This window comes from Entelurus aequoreus, linkage group LG27 (assembly GCF_033978785.1).
Source record: "Entelurus aequoreus isolate RoL-2023_Sb linkage group LG27, RoL_Eaeq_v1.1, whole genome shotgun sequence".
Classification (NCBI taxonomy): Eukaryota; Metazoa; Chordata; class Actinopteri; order Syngnathiformes; family Syngnathidae; genus Entelurus; species Entelurus aequoreus.
In genome coordinates this window covers 38,482,699-38,505,392 of record NC_084757.1, presented here as the reverse complement: position 1 = coordinate 38,505,392, position 22,694 = coordinate 38,482,699, and positions in this window count along the sequence as shown.

The following is a 22,694-nucleotide window of genomic DNA, read 5'->3' as shown; positions in this document are numbered from 1 at the left end:
CCGGGCTCGGGATATTTCTGTGTGGAGTTTGCATGTTCTCCCCGTGACTGCGTGGGTTCCCTCCGGCTTCCTCCCACCTCCAAAGACATGCACCTGGGGATAGGCCCCTCCCACCTCCAAAGACATGCACCTGGGGATAGGCCCCTCCCACCTCCAAAGACATGCACCTGGGGATAGGCCCCTCCCACCTCCAAAGACATGCACCTGGGGATAGGCCCCTCCCACTTCCAAAGACATGCACCTGGGGATAGGCCCCTCCCACTTCCAAAGACATGCACCTGGGGATAGGCCCCTCCCACCTCCAAAGACATGCACCTGGGGATAGGCCCCTCCCACCTCCAAAGACATGCACCTGGGGATAGGCCCCTCCCACCTCCAAAGACATGCACCTGGGGATAGGCCCCTCCCACCTCCAAAGACATGCACCTGGGGATAGGCCCCTCCCACCTCCAAAGACATGCACCTGGGGATAGGCCCCTCCCACTTCCAAAGACATGCACCTGGGGATAGGCCCCTCCCACCTCCAAAGACATGCACCTGGGGATAGGCCCCTCCCACTTCCAAAAACATGCACCTGGGGATAGGTTGATTGGCAACACTAAAGTTGGCCCTAGTGTGTGAATGTGAGTGTGAATGTTGTCTGTCTATCAGTGTTGGCCCTGTGATGAGGTGGCGACTTGTCCAGGGTGTACCCCGCCTTCCGCCCGAATGCAGCTGAGATAGGTTCAAACACTGATGACATCTATTAAACAGACAAGAAGCAAGGAATCATGCAGAGACAGAGTTACATTTAGCTCAATGAGGAGAGATGTATTGGGCTGTACTCTTAGTTACAGAACCAACCTATGCTCTAAGGTACAGCCCACGTGCTCCTCTATTTATTTGGGAGGTCCCTGGTTACATCACTGAGGCTGCCTCTGAAGGAAGGGGGGTCATTTCAGCAGCCCCAGTTGGACACAATATATGTTTATTCATGAAATGGAAATGTGCTGACACTCCTGATATATCGCCCTGTCTCTGCTTTGTCTGCGTCATGGTACTCCATGTTCTGGACACAAACACTGATACGACTCGCTTTGCACAGATAGAAAAGTACAACTTCAGCACAATTGATAATAACTATAGCAACGGCCTTTAAACATAAGAGTTGTGTGATAACTTACACATAATTATTCTAACATAGGCTCCAGCACCCCCGCAACCCCGAACGGGACAAACGGTAGAAAATGGATGGATGGATAATGATCTATGGCTAGCAACTGCTGGAGATACATAGAAATGCCATGATATCGCGTTTCTTCCTAAAAATATTTTTATTGTTTGCCTAAAATTGGTTATTTGTAATTATAATCACGATCAACAAATCCTTTAGGAATCTTGAAAATTGTCAGGTAAGAATTTTTGGGGTCTGCAATACTGGTCCTGGGTCTACTTGGGATGGGATCTTGGCTGAAACTTGCAGTATCGCTCCCGTGTTATCGAGTTATCCCAGATTTTATGACCCCGGACTTGGTTATTTCGACTGCCTGAAGGGAAAAACTGTTGACATCCGAGCAAATGGGGAGCTTCCTCTGTATTTGAGGACGGATCAAAGTCTTGGCTCGTGGAGCGCTAACAGGAAACCTCGTGGGACCGCATCCAAAATCCTGCGCCGCGGTGTCGCTATAACAAGAAGAAGAAGAAAGATGTTTGTGGTGTAGCAGTCGCTAACAAGAAGTCGGATTAGCAAGCGCAGGATTTGAAGTCTGCGCCCCAGACGGCAAAGATGTAAGAGTTGCTAATTAGAATATGAACGCTGAGGCGCTAACCTGGAATGTTTGCGTGCACGCGTACAACACAGCCCGGGCGTGTACCTATCATGTCCAATATTCCCGCCAATATGCAGGCGTCTGAGAGCCGGAATTTAATGGTTACCGTAATGAATGTTGACTCTGCGGATCACAACAAGGCGGGGGGAGGGGGGGGGTGCGTTTGTTTGGATGCCTCGGCGAAGAGCTATAATTTGGGGGAAGTTTTTTTCCTCGCTCGTCCGCTGGGGAGCCGCACGCTACGAGGAGGCGGGGCTCTCCCTCGACACGCGTCGTTAGAAGTTGTTGTTTTATTTTCCCTGAGCGACAAGCGAGCTATTTGTCTGTCATTTGTTGTTCTTAACTCATCGATTTCTTATTTACGTCCAGCATCAGACCTTCTCATGCGTGACATGGTGTTTGCATACATTATACATCTTTTGTCTGCCCTAATTGGCTAACTATTATTTCTTCTGATTATGTGGTGCTGAGTTAAACTTTCATGTTTTCTGGCAAATCAACAGAGCAAAGTTTGGCGCCGTGCCACGCCCACATTTTATGGCGTAGGAAAAACGTGTTCGCAATTTATCATGGCCTATATGTGTAATATATGTACATTTAACCGTTACTCATTTGGTCTAAGTCTCTAGGAGGAGTTCGTTAAAGTACAAACCCTGTTTTTTGCCAGAAAATGGCCAAAAACCATCGGAGCAAAGATTGGCGCCATGCCACGCCCACATCTTATGGCGTATGAAAAATGTGTTTGCAATTTATCATGGCCTATATGTGTAATATCTGTCATTTTAACTATGACTCATATGGTCAAAGTCCTTAGGAGGAGTTTGTTAAAGTACAACCCCGTTTTTTGGCCGAAAAATAGCCAAAAACCATCAGAGCAAAGTTTGGCGCCATGCCACGCCCACATCTTATGGCGTATGAGAAATGTATACGCAAATTATCATTGCCTATATGTGTAATATCTGTAATATTAACTGTGACTCATTTGGTCAAAGTCCCTAGGAGGAGTTTGTTAAAGTACGACCCCATTTTTTCGCCAAAAAATGGCCAAAAACCATCGGAGCAAAGATTGGCGCCATGCCACGCCCACATCTTATGGCGTAGGAAAAATTGGTTCACAATTTATCATCACCTATATGTGTAATATCTGTCATTTTAACTGTGACTCATTTGGTCAAAGTCCCTAGGAGGAGTTTGTTAAAGTACAAACCCTTTTTTTTGCCAGAAAATGGCCAAAAACCATCGGAGCAAAGTTTGGTGCCATGCCACACCCACATCTTATGGCGTATGATAAGTTTATACGCAATTTATCATCACCTATATGTGTAATATCTTTAATATTAACTGTGACTCATTTGGTCAAAGTCCCTAGGAGGAGTTTGTTAAAGTACGACCCCATTTTTTCGCCAAGAACCATCGGCGCAAAGTTTGGTGCCATGCCACGCCCACATCTTATGGTGTAGGAAAAATGTGTTTCCAATGTATCATCACCTATATGTGTAGTATCTGTCATTTTAACTGTGACTCATTTGGCCAAAGTCCCTAGGAGGAGTTTGTTAAAGTACGACCCCATTTTTTCGCCAAAAAATGGCCAAAAACCATCGGAGCAAAGTTTGGCGCCATGCCACGCCCACATCTTAAGGTGTAGGAAAAATGTGTTTCCAATGTATCATCACCTATATGTTTAATATCTGTCATTTTAACTGTGACTCATATGGTCAAAGTCCTTAGGAGGAGTTTGTTCAAGTACAACCCCATTTTTTGGCCGAAAAATAGCCAAAAACCATCGGAGCAAAGTTTGGTGCCATACCACGCTCACATCTTATGACGTAAGAAAAATTTGTTTGCAGCGTATCATCATCCCTTTATGTAGTATCTGTAATTTTAACTGTGACTCATTTGGTCAAAGTCCCTAGGAGGAGTCCATTAAAGTACAAACCCTTTTTTTTTGCCAGAAAATGGCCAAAAACCATCAGAGCAAAGTTTGGAGCCATGCCACGCCCACATCTTATGGCGTATGAGAAATGTATACGCAAATTATCATCACCTATATGTGTAATATCTGTAATATTAACTGTGACTCATTTGGTCAAAGTCCCTAGGAGGAGTTTGTTAAAGTAAAAACCCTTTTTTTGCCAGAAAATGGCCAAAAAGCATCAGAACAAAGTTTGGCGCCATGCCACGCCCACATCTTATGGCGTATGAGAAATGTATACACAATTTATCATTGCCTATATGTGTAATATCTGTAATATTAACTGTGACTCATTTGGTCAAAGTCCCTAGGAGGAGTTTGTTAAAGTACGACCCCATTTTTTTGCCAAAAAATGGCCAAAAACCATCGGAGCAAAGATTGGCGCCATGCCACGCCCACATCTTATGGCGTAGGAAAAATTGGTTCACAATATATCATCACCTATATGTTTAATATCTGTCATTTTAACTGTGACTCATTTGGTCAAAGTCCCTAGGAGGAGTTTGTTAAAGTACGACCACATTTTTTTGCCAAAAACCATGGGAGCAAAGTTTGGCGCCATGCCACGCCCACATCTTATGGCGTAGGAAAAATGTGTTCGCAATTTATCATGGCCTATATGTGTAATATCTGTCATTTTAACTATGACTCATTTGGTCAAAGTTCCTATGATGAATTTGTTAAAAGTATGACCGCATTTGTTCGGCAAAAGATAGCCAAAAACCATCGGAGCAAAGTTTGCCGCCATACCACGCCCACATCTTATGGCGTAGGAAAATTTTGTTTGCAATTTATCATCACCTATATGTGTAATATCTGTCACTTTAACTGTGACTCATTTGGTCAAAGTCCCTAGGAGGAGTATGTTAAAGTACGACCGCATTTTTTTGCCAAAAAATAGCCAAAAACCATCAGTTAAGTTCAGCGCCATGCCACGCCCACATTTATGGGCGTAAGAAAAATGTGTCTGCAATTTATTATAACCTCTTTGTGTAGGATCTATCATTTTAACTGTGACTCATTTGGTCAAAGTCCCTAGGAGGAGTTCGTTAAAGTATGACCACATTTTTTTCGCCAATAAATAGCCAAAAACCATCGGAGCAAAGTTTGTCGCCATGCCACGCCCACATTTTATGCCGTAGTAAAATGTATTCGCAATTTATTACTGCCTCTATGTGTAGTATTTGTCATTTTAAACGTGACTCATTTGGTCAAAGTCCCTAGGAGGAGTTTGTTAAAGTATGACCACTTTTTTCCGCCAAAAAACATCGGAGCAAAGTTTGGCGCCATGCCACGCCCACATCTTATGGCATGGAAAAAAATGTGTTCACAATTTATCATGGCCTATATGTGTAATATCTGTCATTTTAACTGTGACTCATTTGGTCAAAGTCCCTAGGAGGAGTTTGTTAAAGTACGACCACATTTTTTTCGCCAATAAATAGCCAAAAACCATTGGAGCAAAGTTTGGCGCCATGCCACGCCCAAATTTTATGCCGTAGTAAAATTTGTTTGCAATTTATCACTGCCTCTATGTGTAGTATTTGTAATTTTAAACGTGACTCATTTGGTCAAAGTCCCTAGAAGGAGTTTGTTAAAATACGACCCCTTTTTTCCGCCAAAAAACATCGGAGCAAAGTTTGGCGCCATGCCACGCCCACATCTTATGGCATGGAAAAAATGTGTTCACAATTTATCATGGCCTATATGTGTAATATCTGTCATTTTAACTGACTCATTTGGTCAAAGTCCCTGGGAGGAGTTTGTTAAAGTACGACCCCATTTTTTTGCCAAACAAATGGAAGCCGAAAACAAAGATGGCCGACTTCCTGTTGTACTTCCAGGCATGGCTTCCTCAGACTTGTATGTGCGTCCTGTCATGATGGACGTCTCCTGTGACTTTTGTGTGGATACGTGAAAGCGGTCGGAGGGGCCAATGTTTGAAAAGGTGGCGCTAGAGAGCCAGTTTGGGACGGCCACACCTGAGCAACATGTGCATGCTAAGGGCCTCAAAAAGGTGTCCCTGGCGGGGGCATCCGGGCCCTAATAGGCAACAAGACATTGTTTGAAGAGAATATGTTCCCATCGACGACATCAGCCGCCAGCACTTGACACGCCTCTTATGCGTTTGTCAATATCACGGCGAGGGCAAATTAGGGACTCTGACAGCGTTGCGTCGCCGGGACGCCAGTTGACCTTTGGCTCACCTTTTTTTTTTCCCCCTCGCTAATTTGATCGCTTTTATTTACAAAGCGGACGAGGATTTTAACGACGGCCGTGTCACGCCGGAGACGGCCGTGTCACGCCGGAGACGGCCGCCGAAGAGCGAAGCGGCGCATGTGGCGACACGACGGACTGTCACGAGTAGATCCTCGTTTTAACGTTTCCCCGAGGGGCCGGCGTGGCTCCGCTCTCCGTGGCGGACATCTTCTCAACGCCAGATTACGCTTCGTTTGTGCCGCCGCGCTTTCCTGCCGGAGACAAGATGGCAGCGGCGTCCAAACGTGTCAGCGTCAGCGGGGCCCGATTGCGAGGCCTCACGGCCCTGCTCCCCCCCCACACACACTGGCGCCGGCGGCGCTGTTTAGCGAGTTGCGCTGCACGCCGCCTGCTCGCAGACTGGTGCCATTAGAGCACGCGCTACATGAAAGGTGCTCAGTGTATTTTTAAAATTGTTGATTTTCCGCGTAATGATAGCTCACGCAATTAAGTGCTAGCTGCAGGCGCCGCTCGCCCTTGAAGAGGAAAAGATGCTCCGTGTGTGTGTGTGTGTGTGTGTGTGTGATGTGGATGAGGGGCTCTTAATTGGCGTAATAGTGTGTTTTCATTGAATTAGTAATGATCCATTATGTCGTTAGGTGATTAAGAGTTCCCTAAAAGGAATAATGATGTAAAGACACATAAATATAGGCCTGAAAATCAGGGAATTAAAAAGCGTTTGATTAGACTTTCGGAGCAATTTATCATCTTCACCGTGTCAGCCGTGGGCGCACGAGAAGATAACGTTTGATGCCAAATAGACGCAGATGCAGAATGATCTCTTCCCCATCGACGACGATGCTGAGGTAGAACTGGGCAAATATGGCTGAAAACTGTGTCAGGATTTACGTGCTTGACATGAACCATGTCCAGAGTTATTGATATTGTTATGACGTGTGGACTATAGGGAGAATGAAATGTCAACTTTTTTTATTTCTAATCTAACTTCCTGTGATTAGAATCTCAGCTGTCAAGGAAATGGAAAACAAACAATGTCAACAAAATAGACAATCAGGTGCAGAAGTAATGAATGTGTAAGAAATGCTTGGTAAAGTGTAAGACAAAAGTGCAAAGTGTAAACATGGAGGGAGCTGAGAGGAAGTATTTTCTGCAGGTTTAGTGGCAGGAAGTTGCAGCTGTGCTCTAAAGGGTGAGCACGGCTCAGGTTGCAGAGGTCTGGCCAGTTAAGTAGACAACAGGTTTGTCCGTGCAAATATTTTGCTGGCGGAAAAATGTTTTCGACCATATCACCTTCAACACATTCCTCTTTGTTGGGTCAACAAAAATTTTTTTTTTTTTTTTTGGTACAAATTCCCGGTTTTCCCAAAATTCCAGGAATCCCAAAACACTTATTCAAATTCAAACTGTTACTACGTCAACATTTTCCAACCGTTTTAAAAACTTCCAACATCAATATCTTCTAGGGTAATTGTGCTATTATTTTCAAGTATTTCCGGTTTTCCGAAATTACCAAATTTCTAGGAAATTCCCATTCAAACAAATGGACGTATTCATAGTTCTACAAAGCCCAAAATGTTTCACATGTTTTAAATTCGATTCCGACCTTTCAACCATCCACCCACACTACTCTTCCCATATATCATACGCAAAACATGTTTTCCCTTTCCCAAAATTCCCTTTTTTTCCCAGTAATTTTCTCCCCATTGCCAATGAAAGGGAAATATACAATCGACTGCATATCCCACATTTCTCAAGCGATTCCAACCGTTCTACCACACACTCCACTCACCAAGGTCGAAGAAATTCCTGGAATTGTCAGAATTCCCGGTTTTCCAAAGTCCTATTTTCACCTCTTCCTGGAAAGTTTTCACAGTCCACATTTTTCAACCATTTTCGACCATTTCACCTTCAAAACATTCCTCTTTGTTGGGTCAACAAGATTTTTTTTTTTATCGTTACAAATTCCCGGTTTTCCCGAAATTCCAGGAATCCCGAAACACCTATTCAAATTCAAACTGTTACTACGTCAACATTTTTCTACAGTTTTTAAAATTCCAACACCAATATCATCTAGGATAATTGTGCTATTATTTACAAAAATTTCCGGTTTTCCAAAATTACCAAATTCCTAGGAAATTCCCATTCAAATGAATGGATGTATTCATAGTTCTACAATGCCCAAAATGTTTCACATGTTTTAAATTCGATTCCGACCTTTCAACCATCCACACACACTACTCTTCCCATATATCATACGCAAAACATGTTTTCCCTTTCCCAAAATTCCCTTTTTTTCCCAGTAATTTTCTCCCCATTGCCAATGAATGGGAAATATACAATCGACTGCATATCCCACATTTCTCACCCGAGTCCAACCGTTCTACCATACACTCCACTCACCAAGGTCGAAGAAATTCCTGGAATTGTCAGAATTCCCGGTTTTCCAAAGTCCTATTTTCACCTCTTCCAGGAAAGTTTTCACAGTCCACATTTTTCAACCGTTTTCGACCATTTCACCTTCAAAACATTCCTCTTTGTTGGGTCAACAAGATTTTTTTTTTTATCGTTACAAATTCCCGGTTTTCCCAAAATTCCAGGAATACCAAAACACCTATTCAAATTCAAACTGTTACTACGTCAACATTTTCCAACCGTTTTAAAAACTTCCAAAACCAATATCTTCTAGGGTAATTGTGCTATTATTTTCAAATATTTCTGGTTTTCCGAAATTACCAAATTTCTAGTAAATTCCCATTCAAACAAATGGACGTATTCATAGTTCTACAATGCCCAAAATGTTTCACATGTTTTAAATTCGATTCCGACCTTTCAACCATCCACCCACACTACTCTTCCCATATATCATACGAAAAACATGTTTTCCCTTTCCCAAAATTCCCTTTTTTTCCCAGTAATTTTCTCCCCATTGCCAATGAAAGGGAAATATACAATCGACTGCATATCCCACATTTCTCAAGCGATTCGAACTGTTCTACCACACACTCCACTCACCAAGGTCGAAGAAATTCCTGGAATTGTCAGAATTCCCAGTTTTCCAAAGTCCTATTTTCACCTCTTCCTGGAAAGTTTTCACAGTCCACATTTTTCAACCGTTTTCGACCATTTCACCTTCAAAACATTCCTCTTTGTTGGGTCAACAAAATTATTTTTTTTTTTTGTTACAAATTCCCGGTTTTCCCGAAATTCCAGGAATCCCGAAACACCTATTCAAATTCAAACTGTTACTACGTCAACATTTTTCTACCGTTTTTAAAATTCCAACACCAATATCAGCTAGGATAATTGTGCTATTATTTACAAAAATTTCCGGTTTTCCAAAATTACCAAATTCCTAGGAAATTCCCATTGAAATGAATGGATGTATTCATAGTTCTACAATGCCCAAAATGTTTGGCATTTTTTAAACCTGATTCCCACTTTTCAAACATCCATCCACACTACTCTTCCAATATATTGTAAGCAAAACATGTTTTCCCTTTCCCAAAATTCCCGGTTTTCCAATAGTTTTCTCCCCATTGCCAATGAAAGGGAAATATACAATCGTCTGCATATCCCACATTTCTCAACCGATTCCAACATCCACTCCACTCACCTAATTCAAAGAAATTCCTGGAATTCTCAGAATTCCTGGTTTTCCAAAGTCCTATTTTCACCTCTTCCCGGAAAGTTTTCACAGTCCACATTTTTCTACCCTTTTTGACCATTTCACCTTCAAAACATTCCTCTTAGTTGGGACAACAAAAGTTATATTTTTATATTTGGTAAAAATTCCCGGTTTTCCCAAAATTCCAGGAATCCCGAAACACCCTATTCAAATTCAAACTCTTACTACGTCAGCATTTTTCAACCATTTTGAAAAATTCCAACACCAATATCATCTAGGACAATTGTGCTATTATCTATATTTTCAAAAATTCCCGTTGTTCACAAAATTACCAAATTTCGAGGAAATTCCCATTGAAATGAATGGACGTATTCATAGTTCTACAATGCTACAAAATTCTTAAAAATGTTCGCATTTTTTAAAATGTTTTCCCTTTCCCCAAAATTCCTGGTTTTCCAGTCATTTTCTCCCCATTGCCAATGAAAGGGAAATATACAATCGTCTGCATATCCCACATTTCTCAACCGATTCAAACCGTTCTACCACACACTCCACTCACCAAGGTCAAAGAAATTCCTGCAATTTTTAGAATTCCAGGTTTTCCAAAGCCCTATTTTCACAGTCCACATTTTTTTTACCCTTTTTGACCATTTCACCTTCAAAACATTCCTCTTTGTTGGGTCAACAAAAGTTAACTTTTTATATTTGGTACAAATTCCCAGGTTTTCCCAAAATTCCAGGAATCCCGAAACACCCTATTGAAATTCAAACTCTTACTACGTCAACATTTTTCAACCGTTTTGAAAACTTCCAAAACCAATATCAGCTAGGACAATTGTGCTATTATTTACAAAAATTTCCGGTTTTCCAAAATTACTAAATTCCTAGGAAATTCCCATTCAAATGAATGGACGTATTCATAGTTCTACAATGCCCAAAATGTTTGGCATTTTTTAAACCTGATTCCCACTTTTCAAACATCCATCCACACTACTCTTCCAATATATTGTAAGCAAAACATGTTTTCCCTTTCCCAAAATTCCCGGTTTTTCGATAGTTTTCTCCCCATTGAAAGGGAAATATACAATCGACTGCATATCCCACATTTGTCAACCGATTCAAACCGTTCCAACATCCACTTAACTCACCAAATTCAAAGAAATTCTTGGAATTCTCAGAATTCCAGGTTTTCCAAAGTCCTATTTTCACCTCTTCCTGGAAAGTTTTCACAGTCCACATTGTTCTACCCTTTTTGACCATTTCACCTTCAAAACATTCCTCTTAGTTGGGACAACAAAAGTTATCTTTTTATATTTGGTAAAAAATTCCTGGTTTTCCCAAAATTCCAGGAATCCCGAAACACCCTATTCAAATTCAAACTCTTACTACGTCAACATTTTTCAACCATTTTGAAAACTTCCAAAACCAATGTCAGCTAGGACAATTGTGCTATTATCTATATTTTCAAAAATTCCCGTTTCTTACGAAATTACCAAATGTCGAGGAAATTCCCATTGAAATGAATGGACGTATTCATAGTTCTACAATGCTACAAATTTTTTTAAATGTTTGCATTTTTTAAAAAATGTTCCCTTTCCCAAAATTCCTGGTTTTATATCATTTTCTACCCATTGCCAAAGAACGTGAAATATACAATCGACTCCCAGAAAATATCCCAGATTACCTGGAATTCCCCATTGAAAAAGAACGTGAAGCCGTAATGATGTTGCCTTATGTTAGTAACCAATCACAGCTCGCGATATGTAAACGTAGGCTGGTGACAGCTGCTTTTAAATATTTGCACCCTTTTATCTCTTTACTACACACAAAGCTGCAGCGAGGGAGAGAGGGAGGGGGCGGGGCCAACTTGTCAGCGGCGGTGCCAAAAGGGCCCGAATTGGCTCTGGGACGTCACAGCGCCGCGTTGTGACATTCACGTGTGCTAAATGTGACCACTTGAAGTCATGTCAGCATCATCCTGTGAGCTATCCTCTCCAATAAAAGACACAATGTAGGCCAGCGTGTGTGTGTGTGTGTGTGTGTGTGTGTGTGTGTGTGTGTGTGTGTGTGTGCGATGCCTCGGCGTGATCTTCTCTTTCAGCAGAGATGATGCGCCCGGGGGGTGTTTGGGGTGGGAGTGGGCGGAGTGAGTTGGCTGGTCTCACTGTGAGTGGTCAATAGGACAATAATCACAATAATGTGACAATTTGTCCCGTGTAAAGTGAATTATTCCAGTCCATTGGTCCATATGGGCTTTTAGGTCACACTCCCAACCTAAGCGCCGTGTCAAGTCTTGCATGGGACCAAGATACCAGGACACCCCCCGTGTCAAATGTGACACGCTTTTTTTTTCTGCGTGCGCAATATCATACATCATATTCAATTGTATTTACAATCTGCAAAGTATGTGAAAATGCTGTCTAAACGTCACTAAATGCTACAAATTCAGTCGGACGTTTTGAGTATTCCGCTTGGAAAATCTTTGGCAATTTCCGTAGATTCCACGTCACTGTAGCAACACTCGGACCATATTATTACAATAGAATAGAAAGTACTTTATTGATCCCTGGGGGAAATTCAGCACCACAGTTGGCTCACAATAGTGCAGTGGTTCTCAACCTTTTTTCAGTGATGTACCCCCTGTGAATTTTTTTTAAATTCAAGTACACCCTAATCAGAGCAAAGCATTTTTGGTTGAAAAAAAGAGATAAAGAAGTAAAATACAGCACTATGTCATCAGTTTCTGATTCAGTAAATTGTATAACAGTGCAAAATATTGCTCATTTGTTGTGGTCTTTCTTGAACTATTTGGAAAAAAAGATACAAAAATAACTAAAAACTTGTTGAAAAATAAACAAGTGACTCAATTATAAATAAAGATTTCTACACATAGAAGTAATCATCAACTTAAAGTGCCCTCTTTGGGGATTGTAATAGAGATCCATCTGGATTCATCAACTTCATTCGAAACATTTCTTCACAAAAAAAGAAATCCTTAACATCAATATTTATGGAACATGTCCACAACAAATCTAGCTGTCAACACTGAATATTGCATTGTTGCATTTCTTTTCACACTTCTTTTTGACTGACATTTAAAAAAATCTCACGTACCCCTTGGCATACCTTCAAGTACCCCCAGGGGTACGCGTACCCCCATTTGAGAACCACTGCAATAGACAATAAATACTTAGGTATTATTTACATGTGAATAATATAAATACAGTCTATTATACAGCATTATTCACACGTGAATAACATGAATACAGTCTATTATACAGCATTATGCACATGTGAATAATACAAATACAGTCTATTATACAGCATTATTTACATGTGAATAATATACATACAGTCTATTATACAGCATTATTCACATGTGAATAATATAAATACAGTCTATTATACAGCATTATTCACACGTGAATAATATAAATACAGTCTATTATACAGCATTATTTACATGTGAATAATATACATAGTCTATTATACAGCATTATTCACATGTGAATAATATAAATACTGTATATTATACAGCATTATTCACACGTGAATAACATAAATACAGTCTATTATACAGCATTATTCACATGTGAATAATATAAATACAGTCTATTATACAGCATTATTTACATGTGAATAATATACATACAGTCTATTATACAGCATTATTCACATGTGAATAACATAAATACAGTGTATTATACAGCATTATTCACATGTGAAAAATATAAATAGTCTATTATCCAGCATTATTCACATGTGAATAACATAAATACAGTCTATTATACAGCATTATTCACATGTGAATAACATAAATACAGTCTATTATACAGCATTATTCACATGTGAATAATATAAATACAGTCTATTATACAGCATTATTCACATGTGAATAATATAAATACAGTCTATTGTACAGCATTATTCACATGTGAATAACATAAATACAGTCTATTATACAGCATTATTTACATGTGAATAATATAAATACAGTCTATTATACAGCATTATTTACATGTGAATAATATACATACAGTCTATTATACAGCATTATTCACATGTGAATAACATAAATACAGTGTATTATACAGCATTATTCACATGTGAAAAATATAAATAGTCTATTATCCAGCATTATTCACATGTGAATAACATAAATACAGTCTATTATACAGCATTATTCACATGTGAATAACATAAATACAGTCTATTATACAGCATTATTCAGTCTATTATACAGCATTATTCACATGTGAATAATATAAATACAGTCTATTATACAGCATTATTCACATGTGAATAACATAAATACAGTCTATTATACAGCATTATTCACATGTGAATAATATAAATACAGTCTATTATTCAGCATTATTTACATGTGAATAATATAAATACAGTCTATTATACAGCATTATTCACATGTGAATAACATAAATACAGTCTATTATCCAGCATTATTCACATGTGAATAACATAAATACAGTCTATTATACAGCATTATTCACATGTGAATAATATAAATACAGTCTATTATACAGCATTATTCACATGTGAATAATATAAATACATTATACATTTACAGTACATGTACAGTCAAAAGGAACATATGCATTATATTAGGTCAATCATACTGGAAATATATAAACATTGTAAAGAGATGTGCTGTTTATCATTTACAATCTTTATGAAAACACACAAGCTTGGCGTTTTTATGCATTCTAAAGTGTAAATAAATATGTAACAATTAAGTCAACAGGTTATACTCTCTAAAAACATCCAAAAAAGTAGCAACAATACTCCATTTACATGTCGTGACCTGAAAATTAACAACATATGAGTGATATTGTTATTATAAGTGCTAACGCAGGCGGACTATTTTAGCGGCGCATTGATAGCGGTGAGCTAATGCTAGCTTACGCTGCTATTGTTGACACACTGAGCTGCTTCTGCTTGGTCTCAAACTTGCTAAAAGTAAATTGTAGATTATAATTCATGCATCTCTCAGCTGCTAGTAGACACATGTGGCCATGGACCCACAGGCTGATCCACTTTCACGTTCTCCAGATGGTAAAAAACACACAAAAAGACGCTAGTTGCGGAAACTTTTTTTCTTGAGGATTGTGAATGAATCTTCATCTAAACAGAATTATGTGAGCGTCCAAGCGAGAGTGGAAATATTACAGTAAGTGTTTGTTTTATTCTGGTTTATTATTGTTAGTTTGTATGTTTAGCACCTAGCAAAGCTGCGGATGCTAATAGTGTCACAATAAAGCTACATCCGTTTCGCATTTGACTTCTGAAACGTATTGCTCATCCTCTTTGTGTTCGGGCTCAAAAATATAAGGTTCTGGATCATAATTTCTCCCAAAGAAATCGTTGTTGGCTTTTACAAAGTCTGCTTGATTAGCATTGTTGTTGATGGGGAAGGGATCTGTGGTTCACGTGACCGACTTCCTCATTATCTCTCAAAATGGCTCGGGAATCTCTGTGATATTGACACTATTTACATCATATCTATTTATTCACAAACGTAAGTCTTCTGGTGTCATAAATCAGATATATACGACAAAAGCTTCAATATAGAGGCAACTTGTTTGTCCACTCTAGTGCTACTTTAACATCATGTTTTTATCTATACATAGTGCAATCGTTAGTGAGCAATATGTATTATTTAATACTCATTTTCAATTATTCATTATGCTGCACTGCAACCACATCATTTCCTCATTGTTGGATAAACAAAAGTCTATCTATCTATTTAAAAGGGTAAAAATGGTAGGCAATGGGTTACTAGGAGATTGCAGCTACACAGCAACTAAGCACACAATAGCACACAGGCTAAACATAGGTAATAATAATTTAACAATACTGCAGTGTAACACAGTGCATTAGTCAATTTAAACAGGTATCAAAAAATGTAAGTTGCATATTACTTACACATACTCAAATGTAATCAGTGTGATTGTGTTTTTGATTTTGAGGCAAATATTTAATCAAATGTAATAAATATTTTGAATTAAATGTTTTAATTGTAGTTCATTAAAACTAAGCGTTATATTTTGTCAACTCTTAAAGGCCTACTGAAAGCCACTACTAGCGACCACGCAGTCTGATAGTTTATATATCAATGATGAAATCTTAACATTGCAACACATGCCAATACGGCCGGGTTAACTTATAAAGTGACATTTTTAAATTCCCGGGAAATATCCGGCTGAAACATCGCGGTATGATGACGTATGCGCGTGACGAAGTCAGAGTAACGGAAGTTATGGTACCCCGTAGAATCCTATACAAAAAGCTCTGTTTTCATTTCATAATTCCACAGTATTCTGGACATCTTTTGCAATTTGTTTAATGAACAATGAAGGCTGCAAAGAAGACAGCTGTAGGTGGGATCAGTGTATTAGCAGCGGACTACAGCAACACAACCAGGAGGACTTTGTTGGAGCGCTAGCTGCGCTAGCCGCTGACTTCACCTTGACTTCCTATGTCTCCGGGCCGCCAAACGCATCGGGTGAAGTCCTTCGTCCTTCTGCCGATCGCTGGAACGCAGGTGAGCACGGGTGTTGATGAGCAAATGAGGGCTGGCTGGCGTAGGTGGAGAGCTAATGTTTTTAGCATAGCTCTGTGCAGTCCGGTTGCTAAGTTAGCTTCAATGGCGTTGTTAGCACAGCATTGTTAACCTTCGCCAGCCTGGAAAGCATTAACCGTGTATTTACATGTCCACGGTTTAATAGTATTGTTGATTTTCTATCTATCCTTCCAGTCAGGGGTTTATTTCTTTTGTTTCTATATGCAGTTAAAGCAAGATGCTATCACGTTAGCTCGTAGCTAAAGCATTTCGCCGATGTATTGTCGTGGAGATAAAAGGCACTGAATGTCCATTTGGCGTTCTGGACTCTCATTTTCAAGAGGATATAGTATCCCAGGTGGTTTCAAATACAAATCTGTGATCCACAATAGAAAAAGGAGAGTGTGGAATCCAATGAGCCAGCTTGTACCTAAGTTACGCTCAGAGCGAAAAAAGATACGTCCTGCACTGCCTCTCAAGTCCTTCACTGTAACGTTCCTCATCTACGAATCTTTCATCCTGGCTCAAATTAATGGGGTAATCATCACTTTCTCGCTCCGAATCTCTCTCGCTCCATTGTAAACAACGGGGAATTGTGAGGAATACTAGCTCCTGTGACGTCACGCTACTTCCGCTACAGGCAAGGCTTTTTTTTTATCAGCGAGCAAAAGTTGCGAACTTTATCGTCGATTTTCTCTACTAAATCCTTTCAGCAAAAATATGGCAATATCGCGAAATGATCAAGTAAGACACATAGAATGGATCTGCTATTCCCGTTTAAATTTAAAAAAATCATTTCAGTAGGCCTTTAATAGAGAGAATTGAGTGAATTCTAATAAATGTTATTTAAATGAATGTAATTGCAGATGTGAGAGTGCTGCTACAGTTTGTTTGTGAGTTAGCATCAGGTGACATTTCTATTGTGGTCACTTCAAATTGTGTCAATGCCGATCCACGGCACACAGTTTGCATCCGATCGGAACTTTTCAAGAGTCAAAAACGTTTGGTCCCACACAGCAATTGTTGAAGATATATTATTATTAATAATTAAAATAATTGAATATTAAGAGTATGTGAAACCTGGACTCCTACCTTGTTTACTTTCGTGACGACCTCTTTAAAGTTTTATAATCAATCAGAAATATCAAGCAGCTGAAATGTGCCAAACATGAATAAGTGTGTTTTACATTTTTCCCATCATGCTTTGTAGTGGATTTAGATTTTTTTATGATTTATATATATTTGTATATTGTTTACAATGTCCACAAAGTTCAGTGAGCAATTTGTGTTATGTGTGACCATGTCTGCTGACATTTTGTGTTGGTTGGATTTTGACTTTATATTTCTGCATCATGACTAGGGAAGGTTGTTTGGATTGGGTCATATAAGTCAATGCTGCGCACACTCCCAGACGGACCTGAATTATTCACATTGACCACTTCATAGACTTAGACTTAGAGAAGACCATCATGCTTTGTAGTGGATTTTGATTTTTTTCATGGTGCATGGTTATTGTTTACAATGTTTACAATGTCCACAAAGTTCAGTGAGCAGTTTGTGTTATGTGTGATCATGTCTGCTGACATTTTGTGTTGGTTGGATTTTGACTTTATATTTTTGCATCATGACTAGGGAAGGTTGTTTGTATTGGGTCATATAAGTCAATGCTGCGTACACTCCCAGACGGAGCATAACTAAAGGTCATTGACCTGAATTATTCAACATTGTCCACTTGATAGACTTAGACAAACTTTAAAGATCCACAAGGGAAATTGTTCCACACAGTAGCTCAGTTACAAAGGGTGGAAAGGATAATGCAGGTATTAAGTAGACTAATAGCAATATAAAATATAAAATACACTACCGTTCAAAAGTTTGGGGTCACCCAAACAATTTAGTGGAATAGCCTTCATTTCTAAGAACAAGAATAGACTGTGGAGTTTCAGATGAAAGTTCTCTTTTTCTGGCCATTTTGAGCGTTTAATTGAGCCCACAAATGTGATGCTCCAGAAAGTCAATCTGCTGAAAGGAAGGTCAGTTTTGTAGCTTCTGTAACAAGCTAAAGTGTTTTCAGATGTGTGAACATGATTGCACAAGGGTTTTCTAATCATCAATTAGCCTTCTGAGCCAATGAGCAAACACATTGTACCATTAGAACACTGGAGTGATAGTTGCTGGAAATGGGCCTCTGTACACCTATGTAGATATTGCACCAAAAAGCAGACATTTGCAGCTAGAATAGTCATTTACCACATTAGCAATGTATAGAGTGTATTTCTTTAAAGTTAAGACTAGTTTAAAGTTATCTTCATTGAAAAGTACAGTGCTTTTCCTTCAAAAATAAGGACATTTACATGTGAACCCAAACTTTTCAACGGTAGTGTATATGTAGTTTTGACATATTATATATACAGTATATATACTAATATATTATGTTATATTATATTTTATGTTTGTATAATGAAGGCGTCAAAACTTGTCACTTTCAAAAAACAAACAAACAAAATTGTGGCTAGTTGAGCAACAATCGTGTTCCCGTGTTTAGTTTTTAATCATTTTTAATAATTACTTTTTATCTAGTCTGCACTTTTTCTGTGTTATTATTATTATTATTATCATTTTTGGCTTTTATCTAGTTTGCACTTTGTCTGTATTATTACTATTATCATTATTATCGACTCCTCTTTGCCTTATTCTCTTTATTTTCCTATTTTAATGATGTTAGATCTATGTTGTTGTTGTTGGGGACAAGTGTTGTAAATGAGCTTTGGCTACACACACTATGATGCATACATTGGATAACTGTGTCAGATATCTATGTTTCTGTACCTGTCCCTATTTCAAATAAACCTTTATGTAAATATAAAACGACAGCACCAAAGTCGCTCATTTAAAACTAATGCAAACTTCCTGCTGGCAAGATTGCTCACTAAACTCGTGACATTTTAGGGGCAAACTGAAGGCGTCGGCGGGCTGCACGTGGGCTCTAGTCTGGACATCTCAGCGCTGGCAAGTATGCATGCAAACATGGCAAGTGAGTTGCCAAGAGTGGAAACACGAGCTCAGTGACGGCCTCCTCCACCTTCGGGCGCGCCGCTGCAAAATTCGCCGTGAACTTTCGACACTTAAACGCTAAAACGCGACTGATTTGGGCTGATAATCGGCGCCCTAATAGAAGCTGATCCTCGGCAACGGCTCCCAGTCTTACGGCGGGCGGCGCTAATGCGATGTGAGCGGACAGTTGCGGGGCGAGACGGCGGAAGATAGCGCACGAGCCTCCTCGCTCGGCGGAGAGGCCGACGTGTCTCGTGGCGCCGCGATTCGCCGGGGAGGTCGGAGGTGGGCAGCGGGAGACGTGGCGGGGAACGGTAAGCCGACTTGGCAGGGGGAGGACTCGGGCAAAGGAGGGCGCGGCGGTGTGAGGGCGCCCGTGACCCCTTCGCCCGCCCCCCGCGGCCCTCCGAGGTGCACGGACGGACGGAGGCGTCGGACGGGACGGGCCCCGAGTCGGAGACCTGCTCAAGGTTGACAAGAGGCGAGGTCGAGCATCAGCGAGGCCAAGTGTAAACAAGCTGCCGCCAGGAAGCTAAAAGGGCCGGAAGCGTCGCGCTTCCATGGCAACTGGCCGCTTGGTGCCATCCTGCATTGGCCTCATTGGATGGTTGAAGGCCGCCCGCGAGGAAGTCTTCTCCTATTCTGCAGGAAGTCTGCTTTTTAACGCTTTTTATCCCCACGTTTAAACAATGAAGCTTTTCTATCGCACCTCAACCAACTTTGTTAGCCTGCGGAGTAGACACTTTGTGCGGGAAAGTAACAATAGATATAAAGTCTATTAAATATCAGATAGAAATCAGACATAATTGTATTACAGTTTAAATATTTGGTTACTATCATGTTTTACGGACTATAGAGCGCACAGGTATATAAGACGCACTCGCCACATTTTTAGGGAAAAAAAGTCTACAAATTAGCCGCACCGGACTAAAAGCCGCAGATTTATATGTTGTAAAATGTGTTATTTACACAGAAATATTATGTAAATATTTACATATGTTAATTGCTTCCAAGCGGTGTCTGTAACAAGGCAGTAAAAAGGCTGATCAAACAAAACAGAAGTCATGGTCATGGACCCACTAGCTGCGCAAGCTAGCTCTCCAATCAGCTAAACAGATTAAAAAATTCCACGGTGACGTTTTCGTGAATTTACTGAGGAATTTTGTGAAAGTGAAACAATACGTAACATAGACACTCGTGAATGTGTTTTAATGCTAACAACGCTAGCCTGATGACATTACGACAGCACGTACAAATATGCATGAAAACACTCCTACAGACGTCACACATGGGACTGTTGAGTAAGTATGAAGAGTTTTAGTTGTATTGTAAAACTTACAAATGTTGCTTGGAGTGATGAATGAAGAATCCATACGAGTAGATACGCTATGGACAGCTCGAAGACTGGAGAGAAAAAAAATAAATAAAAAAATCGTCGGTAAATGGAAGGACACGGTAGCACCTGCAGTGAGCAAAATCGTCCAAAAGATGGCGCCAAAGCACATACAATAAAACAATATATAAACAATTTATTTCAATAAAAAAAACGATTCGCAAGTTAAAAAAAATATTTTCTTCAATTAAAGAAATAATTTGCAAATGTAAAAAAGGGGGAAAACAATTCACACATTACATTTTTTTCTTGAATTAAAAATAGGTTTCGCAAGTAAAAAAAAACCTTTTTTTCCGCAAGTGAAAAAACCGATTCACAAATACAAAAACAATAATATGCAAATTAAAATAAGATTGGCAAGTAATAAAACTATTTTCTTTATAAAAAAAATATTTATATTTGCTAGTAAAAACAATCTTCATATAAAAAACTATTTGCAAGTAAAAAAAACTATTTTCTTCAATAAGAAAACGATTGGCAACAGAAAAAAACATTTTCTGCAAGTAAAAAAATGATGCAAGTACAGAAACAGTTTTATGCAGATAAAAAAAGATTAGCAAGTAATAAAACTATTTTCTTCATAAAAAAAAAAAATTTGCTAGGAAAAGCAATCTTCATATAAAAAAACTATTTGCAAGTAAAAAAAACGATTGGCAAGTATAAAAACAGTTTTATGCAGATGAAAAAAAAAATTGGCAAGTAATAAAAACATTTTCTTTCATTAAAAAAAACATTTGCAGGTAAAACTATTTTCATTAATTAAATAAACGATTTACAAGTATAAAAACAATTGTCTTTAAGTAAAATACAATTTGCCAGTAAATAAAATAATTTTCTTCAATCCAAAAATGATTCGCATAAAAAAGGAGATCCACAAGTCAAGAGTACACGTAATTAGAAACCCACAAGGACAGGTGGTGCTGCTGAGTCAATCTAAGCCGTCATAGTTGCTTTTATTTGCGCATGGTGCCGTCCGCCAAACACAACAAAGAACAGGAAGCAGGGTGGGAAGTAAAATGACGGACAAAAAAGAGGGGAAACAAGCTTAACCTGTAAGTTAACGCATTTGTTTGATCAATTCCTTGTTGTAAATCATGCAATAATATTTATTACTGCCTGTTATGTTGTTGTATTGTTGTGGTCAGCTGGGAAGACAAAGACAGGACAAGCCTTTTTCTTTTTTTTTTTACTTGCAAATTGTTTTTTTAAATGAAGATGATTGTTTTTGTACTTGGAACCGTTTTTTTTTTACTTGCAGAAAGTTGACTTTTTTAGTTGCGAATCGTTTTATAACCTGCAGATAAAGAAATGTTCATTACAAATTAATTCTTACTTAAAGAAAATTTTCTTTTAATTTGGGAATTGTTTTATTTTTCACTTAAAAAAATAGTTTTTATTACAAATCGGTTTTTTTCAATTGAAGAAAATGGTTTTAATACTTGCCATCTTTTATCCATTTGGATAAAATTGTTTTTGTATTTGTGAATTGTTTTTTTTACTTGCAGAAAATTGTTTTTGTTGCGAATACTTTTTTTAATGAAAGAAAATTATTTTTATACTTGCAGAAATGCACTCATTTTAGTCGCAAATCTTTTACTTGGGGAAAATTGTTTTTACTTGCAAATCATTTTTTGATTGAATAAATTGGTTTTAATACTTGCCAATCTTTTTTTTTCATTTGCATACAATTGTTTTTATATTTGTGAATTGTTTTTTTTACTTGCAGAAAATTGTGGGGTTTTTTTTAGTTGCAAACCGTTTTTTTAATTGAACAAAATAGTTTTTTTTACTTGCGAATGAATTGAAAAATGTATTTCACTAATAATGACAACGTAACGCACAAAAAGTCATGCCTTGTTCTGAAAGAAAAAAAAATACAATTAATTTAGAAAATGTAATAATGTGTAGCTTGATACATTTATTTGCTTTGTATTTTATTTTTCAAGCGTTATCCCTCGCACATATTTATTATTTATTTAGTTTTCTCTTCTTTCCTTATGTTTGTGTGTTAAATACATGGATATGGTTATTTTCATAAACTT